Source organism: Tupaia chinensis, unplaced genomic scaffold (assembly GCF_000334495.1).
Source record: "Tupaia chinensis unplaced genomic scaffold, TupChi_1.0 Scaffold139757_1, whole genome shotgun sequence".
NCBI classification, from domain to species: domain Eukaryota; kingdom Metazoa; phylum Chordata; class Mammalia; order Scandentia; family Tupaiidae; genus Tupaia; species Tupaia belangeri.
This window is the reverse complement of record NW_006199637.1, coordinates 352,307-362,210: the sequence shown is the minus strand read 5'-3', so window position 1 is coordinate 362,210 and position 9,904 is coordinate 352,307. Positions and strand designations below refer to the sequence as shown.

At 43.4% G+C, this 9,904-nt stretch overlaps 1 protein-coding gene across 6 annotated transcripts in view; it reads left to right on the top strand.

Moving 5' to 3' along the window:
* The window catches only part of CLIP4 (CAP-Gly domain containing linker protein family member 4), a 90,968-nt gene that overhangs the window by 5,408 nt on the left and 75,656 nt on the right, over positions 1–9,904 (top strand). For 2 of the 6 annotated variants that reach the window (XM_027765790.1, XM_027765784.1), the window contains exons 2-3: positions 7,723–7,798; positions 9,457–9,544. The exons of 1 other annotated variant lie outside the window; for it this stretch is intronic. The gene's annotated coding sequence lies outside the window, so the exon portion shown is untranslated. Of the gene's footprint in view, positions 1–2,966; positions 3,033–7,722; positions 7,799–9,456; positions 9,545–9,904 lie in introns of all 6 variants that reach the window. 3 more of the 6 variants (XM_027765786.1, XM_027765787.1, XM_027765788.1) reach the window with 3 other exon arrangements.

Here is a 9,904-nt window from a genome sequence, read left to right as displayed (position 1 = left end):
ATCACCCCCCAGGGGGGATGGCCACGCTGCAACCCCTTCTCCTCCATTTTCCTCTCGGGATCTTGGGCACGCATGCCCATGTGCCCAGCGTGTTTAAGCCACCGGGTCCGAGACTCGAACCGCGGTCGACTACATGGGAGGCCAGCGACATAGCCATTATGCTAAGTGCTGGTCCCTCTCCTCTGTTGTTTTTTTTTTCCCTTTCTCTTTTTTCTCTCATTTATATCGCCTACACTTGAGTTCAGGCCATTCCTCTGCAGCCATAAACTCCGTCTCCCTGCTATTCTCCCTCTCACACTGACTGGCTTCAAAACATTGCAAGCATCTTGGGACCCATTCTTTTCCTTCATGAAGTCTCCCTCATTCTTTTTCTGAAACATCCTTTCTTCCTCTTTTTAAGTTTATTTACTTCTTTCATGTGAGAGGGAGACAGAGAGAGAGAAAAGCACTCTGAACACGGTCACATGTCACAATCCCCCTGCCAGCCTTCCCCTCCAGCCAGGATCATACGGACATGTCCCGAGTACATACCAGTTGGCTGGGGCACCAAACCCACGGTCTTCCATTTAGACCCAGCATCAATTGAGCCAGTTCAAGCTCTCTACCTTTTGAGACCCAGCACCTTACCACTAGCGCTCCTGTATGTTCTGCAACAGATCTTGACCCTTCCTCTGAATATCAAGGTGTTCCTTCTCCCACCCTACAAGACTCTCCTTCTCCCTTCTTTCAAGCCTGTCCCCTATGGTGCTCCTCTTGGGCTTGCTGTTTCTCATGTTTATTTCTCTGCCTGCCATTTTTCCTTCCCTCCTGAACAATTTAAATTCTCTCTTTTCTATGTAGGTATGTCTTTTGAGTAAATAAAAAATCAGATACCTGGTTACATTTTAATTTCAGATAGATGAAAAATAAATGAAAAAACAATATAGGACATGTACTTTACTTACTGTTTGTATGAAATTAAACTTAATTGGGCCACCTATATTTTATCTGTCAACCCTACCTCTAAGGAGCCTTTTCTTAATGATTTAATTTTCTCTGATTTTTTTTTTAGTTCCCCAAACACCTAATTCAGTCTTTAATTCAGAATTTAATTATATGCTATCTCATATTTATTAGTTATATATGCAATATAACTCTTATTGTGCAATTATTCGGTATCCAGCATTGTGCTAAGTTCTTTTTATACAGTAGCTTAATGAATCTTTATGAGAAATGTGATAATGTATTACTATGATAACCATTTTATAAATAAAGAGGGGAGTCTTTGAGAGGTTATTTAATTTTATCTAGTCAAGGTATCAAAACTGATGAAGAACTTGCCTTTTGATCTATCTGTAGGTGATCAACTGGTTCCAGTTTCTCTGGCACTATTCTGTTTTTAAAACTGAGAGTCCTGGGACCAGCAGTTGGCGTAATGGCTATGTTGCTGGACTCCCATGTAGTCAACTGCAGTTCGAGTCCTGGACGCGGTGGCTTAAACTCACGCCGGGCGTGCGTGTGTGCGTGCGTGCCCAAGATCCTGAGAGGAGAATGGAGGAGAAGGGATTGCAGGGTGGCCATCCCCTCTGGGGGGGTGTTTTCTCTCTTTCTCTCTCTCTCTCTCTCTCTCTCTCTCTGTCTTTCTGGCGAGTGTACGCGCCCTATCGAAAGAAAAAAAAAACACAAAAAAACCCCAAAACAAAACAAAACAAAACTTTCAAAAACAAACAAACAAAAAAATAAAAAACTGAGAGTCCTGTATCCTGGGAACCCCTTCAGTCATGGGCAAACCCTGTATGGTTCCATTTAAAAACTAGCATTTCTATCATACTTTCCACTTTTTTGTCAGCTTTAATTTCATTCTCTTAGTTAGGTTAGAAAGTCCCCAAGGACAAAGACTTACCTAGTGGTATTTGCTGATACCAAGAACTACTTAGTAAGTGCTTGACAAACAGGAGCGAGAGCTTCTCTTATGAATTGTATTTCCTTTCCGATGCCTTTTTGGATCCTAAGAGCTAAGGATCAGGTGGACCAGAGTGCTTTGGGGTGGCCAGTCTCAGATGCAGCTGAGACCTGAGTGTGGCCATGGCCTTTGCAGCAGTGGCACATGTATTTCATTCGGTCGGTGAATATTGCTTACAAAGGGGCTAAGCTATAGCTACTAGCAATGTGTCTCTAAGTCGGTGGAAATGCAGCTTCCTAGTAGATCTCCCATGACAAGCCAAGCCTTAAGAATCTCCCTGCTGTGACATCTGAGCTAGGGCATGGGTAAGGCTGGAGAAGTAAAAGCCGGGGTGCCAAAAGAAGTGGGGTGCCTAGGGTGGGCACCCCACTACCCAAGGGAGTGGTATGGCTGTGGTCTCTGTGCTGGCACTGTGCTTTGTCTAGTGGGCATATATTCAACAGATGATCTATGACTACATTATTACATAAGAACTAAGTGGTTACAATGATGATATGTGGGTGTTATTGTTATGCTGGGAAGTGGTTAATGAGGTGTGATGGGAAAGGCAGAAATAATAGATTTTCATCCCCCAAGGGCATCTGTATAACTTGTCTCCACTTCATTTTGAAAGCAGGTTATTATTAAGCACACATTAAATATAAAAACTAAGCTGTCTTTGGAGAAATTATTTGTACAATCAGTTGCTATGAAAAGAAATCTAATTCGAATTGATAGAGGCTAAGAATCTAAAGGCAACTTTTACTTTCAGCTGTTAAATTTCACTTCAAAATGCTTGAATTCATGATCTGCTTCTAGTATTCAGATTTTTTTCTTTATTAGGATACCATGTATCAAAAGAATACCATGCTCTGTAAATATGTATAATTAGTATGTATCAATTTAGTTTTAAAAACTTGGGGATATTAAAAAAGAATAAAAATGCTTAAAAGAAAAAAAAGTGTAGCAGATATGGGTATAAGGTTTAGGCAGGAGTTTTTGTTTTGGATAAAGCTGACAGACTCTTCAATCTTCTTCTCTTTAGAAAACCATGGAGGCTTTTCCTTGTCCTCACAGAATAATCTCTCAGTCACTCCATGAGACAGTCAAGGTCAGTCCTAGTCTGGCCTTCTACCTTTCCTGCTCATCTACTAGTCTCTTACCATGGGCTCTGCCCCAGACAGCCTGTTGAAACCCAATCCCCACTGGAAGGGCATGGGCCCTTGGGATTACAGTCTTTATAAAAGTGACCCAAGAAAGCTCCCTTCCCCTTCTGCCATGTGAGGCCACAATGAGATGGCTAAGAACCAGGAAGAGGGTCTTCACTTGACATTGAGTGTGCTGGTTCCTTGACCTTGGATTTTCCAGTCTCTAGAACTGTTAGAAATAAATTTCTGTAGTTCTTTTTTTTTTTTTTAAGAGGTTTTTGCTATAGGGCACATTCCGGGGTGATGGCCATGCCACAATCCAGAAGGAATTCTCCATTCTCCTCTTGGGATGTTGGGCACGCACACACACGCGCCTGGTGTGAGTTTAAGCCACTGGGTCCGGAACTCGAACCATGGTCGACTGCATGGTAGTTCAGCAATGGACATAGCCATTACACCATCTGCTGGTCCCAATTTCTATAGTTTATAAGCCACCAATCCATGGTAGTCTGTTCTAGCAGCCTGAACAAACTAAGACATAAACTCTATTACTTTCTTCTAAACATACATTGAACTTTTCTGTCTCCAAGCCTTTTTTCTTACAAAGCATTGTGGTTGAGTTTAATCTTTGGACCTAGACTGCTCTGGTTCAAATCCTGGTCCTGCTACTTACTATACGATCTTGGGCAAGTTACCTAAGTGCTCTGTGCCTTGATTTCTCCAACCGGAAAATAAAATGGTATCTATCTTACAGGAGTAAAAGAATGAAAGTACTTAGAACAACGCACAGCACATAATAAGCACTCAATTAAATGCTCGCTCCTCACTTACATAGTTAGATTTCATTATCCTCTCCATCGAGCTCACCATATGTCTCTTCCTCTAAGCCTTTTTGGTTCACCCCATCTTGCAATGCGTTAGTCTTTGGACATGCTGAATCCTATCACTATTTCTTTGGCAGGTGGCTGGTTATCTTTTCTTGTGCTCGGGTCTTATGACCATAGCTACTTACTGAGGCTTCTGAGTCAGGCCTGTGCTCAGTGTATATACACACTTGAAGTCAGTATTCTTTATCTTATTTCACAAAGGAGCAAACAGAGGCTCAGAGAGGTTAAGTAACTTGCTAGGGTTGCAGAGCATACAGGACATTCTCCCTCCATCACTCCTCTTAATTACAGTGTCCACACTGTCCCTCAAATAGGAGACACACATTTCTGGTGATTTAATGCACCAATGTGCAATTCGGTTGCCTTTGTGAGTGCCCTTTAGTGCCTTATGGTTGTGATTATCTTGAGATGATAAAGGTATTGTGTGGTATGCTTTAAAGGGCCTTTAAAAAGATACTTATTCTTCTCACGTCAATGCCTTGTGAATCTGGAAAAGCCGTTCTTATTTATTTTTACCTTGCTTGTTTCAACTACGGTTAGGTGAGGAATGTCAGAAACACTCTTATTACCAATAGTATTGTCACAAAGGAGACTTTCTCATGACTCAGTACCAGCTCATCGGTCTGCCAATGGCTTTCTTTGGTTAGGTGAATCATTCAATCCATGGCTGACAAGGTGCAAGCTGCTTTCTACCCACTTCGGCAGCTCTGGTGGGTGTAATATTCTCTCCACTCCTAATCACGATGTTAATAAACCTGCTGGTGATTTACACTGAACTGGATTGGTTTTGTAAACAGCTGCTAAAGGAGCTTTTGTGCTTTATGAATACCTCGAATTTTCAAGTGTGTGCATGTGATACAGAAACAACTCCTGTGGTTCCTAAATTCCACGGACCCAAAGTCTGTCTTTTTCCTGAGACTGGAATGTTGGAGAATCTAGCCCTTTCCGTCCACACATGTTTACTGAATTTGTACTATGTGCTAGATACTATTCTAGGGACCCGGGAGGCAGCAGTGACAGAAATAGACTCAAATTCCTGCCATTTTGGAGCATCTTAAAAAAAAAAAAAACCTTTTTATTATGAAGAAAATTCAAATTAATGCTCATTATTCAACTTTACTAATTTGATAATTACCAGTAATTTATCATTTTTAAAAGATTTTTTCTTTATCAAGAAAAATAACTACCAGTATTTTATCTTTCTTTTCTTTTCTTTTCTTTTCTTTTCTTTTCTTTTCTTTTCTTTTCTTTTCTTTTCTTTATTTTTAAAGAATGATAAAATTATCTATGGAACCAGCAGATGGCATAATAGTTATGTTGCTTGACTCCCACATGGCTGACCACAGTTTGAGTCCTGGATCTGGCGACTTAAAACTCATGCCAGCTGCGTGTGAGTGCGTGCCCAAAATCCTGACAGGAAAATGGCAGAGAAGGGATTGAGGCAAGGCCATCCTCCTGGGCTGGGTGTGATTTCTCACTTTTTGTTTTTCTGTCCCTCTAGCAAGCACATGTGCCCTACAGCAAAAATTGCTCAAAAAAAAAAATCTCTTTAGTTATTTTCTTAATGATAGAGAGTGCATGTGCCATGCATGAGAGCGAGTGAGGGAAAACCCTGACAAAGTCTCATTATGCCAGGATCTCTTTTTCCTGGTCCTCCAGGTCCTCAGGATCTTAGGTGTCCTCATGTGCCTCGTGCACTGCAGGTTGACTAGGCTGCGGATCCAAACCTGCCACACATACCTTGTGTAAAAAATAAATGCTCAACAATACTCAAATGAGATATACATTTATATACATACTACCTATAACCACATGTACTTTCATAATCACAAATTTTATTTACCATCTTTTTTTGAGAGAGAGAAAGAGAGAGAGAGATGTTTGCTATAGGGCATGTGTGCTTGTCAGAGAGACAGAGAGACAGAAAGTGAGAAATTATTCCTCAGGGGTGATGGTCATGCCGCAATCCCTTTTCCTCCATTCTCCTCTGGGGATTTTGAGCACACACAAACACCTGCCCAGCATAAGTTTTAAGTCGCCGGTTCTGAGACTCAAACCACAGTCAACTATGTGGGAGTCCACAACCGTTACGCCTTCTGCTGGTCCCAGCATTCAATTTTTTAAAAGGTTTTTGCCATAGGGCATGTGTACTCTCCAAGGGCAGACAGAGAGAGGTAGAGAGAGTTTTGCAATAGGGCACGTGTGCTTGCCAGAGATACAGAGAGAGACAAAGAGACAGAAAGTGAGAAATGACCCCCTGGGGGGATGGTCACGCTACCATCCCTTCTCCTCCATTTTCCTCTTGGGATCTTGGGGACGCATTGCATACGTGCCTGGTGTGAGTTTCAAGCTGCTGGGTCCGGGGCTCGGCCTGTGTTTGACTATGTGGGAGTCCAGTGACGTAACCATTATACCACCTGCTGGTCCCAATCTGTGCTATTCTTAATCGAAGAGAAACTTTAATAGTGAAGCAGTTAAATCCCTGATCTTTTGCTCTCAGTTTGTGCTTTGTCGTCTTGTTTTATAAAGTAAATTCCTACCCTACAGTCATAGTCTCAATTATTTTTCTTTCCTCTATGTAGGTCTTTCATTTATCTGAAGTTTACCTTTATATATGGTGAGCATGGGTCACCCAATTTTATTTATTATTCATGAATGATACCAGTTTGGCCAGTGGCATCTTTTAAATAGCTTAAACCTTTCTCATTGATTTGTGTTATCACCTTTATGTATATTCAGATGCCATTTTTACATGGGTCTGCTTCTGGTTTTCCATGTGGTTTGGCTTTTCTGTATGCCAGTACCATACTGTTTGATCACTACATTACACCTGCTAGAATCTGGCAGGGAGGTCTCCTCGCTCTGCTCTTGTTTTCAATATTGACGTAATAATATCAAATTTGATTTTTCATGACATATTATGTAAGTTATTGAGCTCCTTACAAGTTTAACCTCTGATGGAATTTTGGATGGTATAACCTTGAATTTAGAGATTTTATTGGTATTTTTGCCATGTGAAGTCATCCTGCCCATGGTCTATCTCTTTATTTACTTATGTATTTATTTTAATGTCCTTAAATAGAGGTTTGAAAATTTCCCCATATGTTTCTTGCAAGTTGTTAGGTAATTCCTGAATATTATGCTTTAGAGTTTCGTCGCCGTTATGAATGGTCCCTCATTGTCTGTTACGGTTCCTAGTTGCTTGCTGCTGGTGTAGAGGAAACTGATTTTTAGACATTGATCTTGTGCTTGGCGACCCTACTGAACTAACATTACTTCCAACAGTCTGTTGATGCCGTGGGGTTTTCTCAGCTGCTGATCACATCATCTGCAAGCATAACAGACAAGAAGATTTTAGGGGCAGTCCTCAGTGAGACATCCTGCATTTAGCCATTTCTGCTGGCGAAGCTCCAATCCAGTGCCCCAGCTCACAGCACGTCATGGTCCCGAGGCCTTTGTCCTCTGTACCTCCACATAGGGAAACCAAGTCCTTGTCTTCTTCCCCTAGGAATGATGTCCTTCCTAAAACCCAGTCCATGTAAGAGCAGCGACTCCGTCTTCCTTTGTCTATTTTTTCTAACCCTTTTTTTTCATGGTCCTGACAGCCACCTTTCTGAGGCCTGAATTTCTGAATGATCCCTACTGCTTCTACACAGCCATTCTGGGCCCTACATGTTGATCATTCTATACAGATGATGCGGAATAATGGGTCAACATGGGTCTTCAGATCAGAAGCCTTCACGTTAAACTTTCTTTCTGCCTCCAGGTACCTGGAGCAACTTACACAGCCTCTGGGAGTCTGTTTCTGCATTTGTAAAGGGAAGCCAAGTAAGACCCCATAGGTAAAGTGTCCTACAGTGTTCAGTTGGTAATGTCCTTTCTCTGCACTATGACGCTGGCCAACGGTGCTGATCACCTCCTGGCACTGTGGCTTATTGCTACCTGGGCCAGGAACTTTCCTAAGCCTTCAGATAGAATTGAATCTCAGCAGGTACTGCTGGACCATATCACTGTGTGCCTTCCTAGCCCAATGGACAGGTCAGGTTCCAAGTTCTGGCCGCATGTCACTGTCCCGTCTCATTCTTGCTAGTGAGGCAATACCTGGTTCGAAGACTTATACAATGCGTAGAACGTACAAAACGTGACTTCTGGGAGTGCTTGCACTCTTGATGATGGTCCAGGAAGTACCTTTAGTTTTTTGACGAGATACAACCAGGTGAGTGAGGATACTCTCCTTGGTGGCTTCGAGTCTAGGAATTTGCCCATGTACTGTGTGGTGTTGGGGTGTAACAGGAAAAGCCAGTGGCCTGGCTGGTTCTAACAGAGACCTTTATTATTGCTGAAAGAACTCACTCGCCACACCCTGTCACCTCGTAATACTGAGGGATAATTTAAATCAGCAGTAAAAGTGAACTGCACACCCATGGCAACCTCACCAGTAGCTCCTGTTACACACAGGTCTTTATGCATTTCTGCGGTTCAGTGACAACAGGCCTCATCTATAGGTGCTTAACACCCACCAAGGGCAGGTGGTCTTTCTTCTTTCAACCAGTTAAAGGGGGTGGATGGCTAGACAAGAGAAGGTTGTGACAAAAGTAGGGATAGGAAGATGGAACCCTCAAAGGGAGGAGGAAGCACCCGAGTCAACGTTGTCATCCCTTAGACTGGGTGAAGATGCTGAGCCTGCAGGGACAGAGAAACTGGCAGCTGGCCGGGAACGTGGGATGGTCATGGTATTCAAGATTGCATAAGCACTGTGGGTTTTAGTTGACAATGTGCTCCACCCAACCAACAATGCGATGTGACTACTGCACACAACTATGTTGACATTTTGAGTGATGTGAACAGAAGCACGGGACCTAGAAAGACGCAGTGGTCTCTCCTCTGCTCTGGGCAGGCTGCACGTTCATTCCTGAGGATCACGTTTAAGAGAATAGACAAGTTGGGTCACATCCGAAAGAGTCCCTCAGCATGCTGGTGAGCGAGACTGTAGCCATGTCAAATAAGGAGCAGCCTAAGGGACAGAGAATGCTTGTTCTGGGTATCTTGAACTAGAGTCAGATCAGAGAGTCCCCAGGGTAGGGACAGAATTCTGTGAGGAAATGCAAGGAGCTGAAAAAATTTTCAGAAGGGCTGGCCAGGGATATAATGGCTGTCTTATAAAATGTAGCAAGTTCCTTGTTATTGGAGCTGTTCAAGGATGGCCACTTGGTGAGAGGCTGTTGTAAAGATCCAAGCAACTGAAAGCAGATTTTTGTAGTCTGGGGAATTAATGATTCCAACAGGAAAAGGTGCTCTGGTGTGTGATGAGACGGTTAACTCTGCTCGTTGGGAGACACCAGGCACTGGGCTTGGGGAACACAGGAGCACAGAGTGGTAGGGCGGGCCTCAGGGAGCTGTTCAGGTGTAACCCGATGTTACAAACCTCAGTCACAATCTCATAAGATCTCCTCTTCCAAGGGACTCATTGTCTAACACCTTTCTTTCCACTGGCTGATAGAGAACCAGGATGCCAGCACTCAGGCCTGTTCGCCTTTCAACACTTTCTGGTTCTTAGGAGACTGAGAAAGGATCAGGAAAGAAGGCAGGTAAGGACAAAGGGAAGCAGTAGGGGACGTAAACTCTTGTGATGACTACCCACACTCCTGGGTTGTGTAATCCAGTAGAGCATTGACTAGGCGTTTACAGCAAGACGTGCAAACTGGCAGTAGATGGATCTTCTCCAGGACATGCGAGGCCAGACACTCGGGAGCCTGGAAAGGGTAAGATGTGGTGCTCAGTCCCTAGGAAACTGGTGGAAGGCGTCCAGGTGGGGATGCAAAGACAGGTAGCAGGCCAGTTTTGGCAAGCCAGGGTATAACAGGATCACCTGCGGCCATCGCGCGCCACCAACGCAGGGGTAGCTCTTGAAGCCCACCAGGCCCTACCGTGGAGGCGGCTGCTGCGCT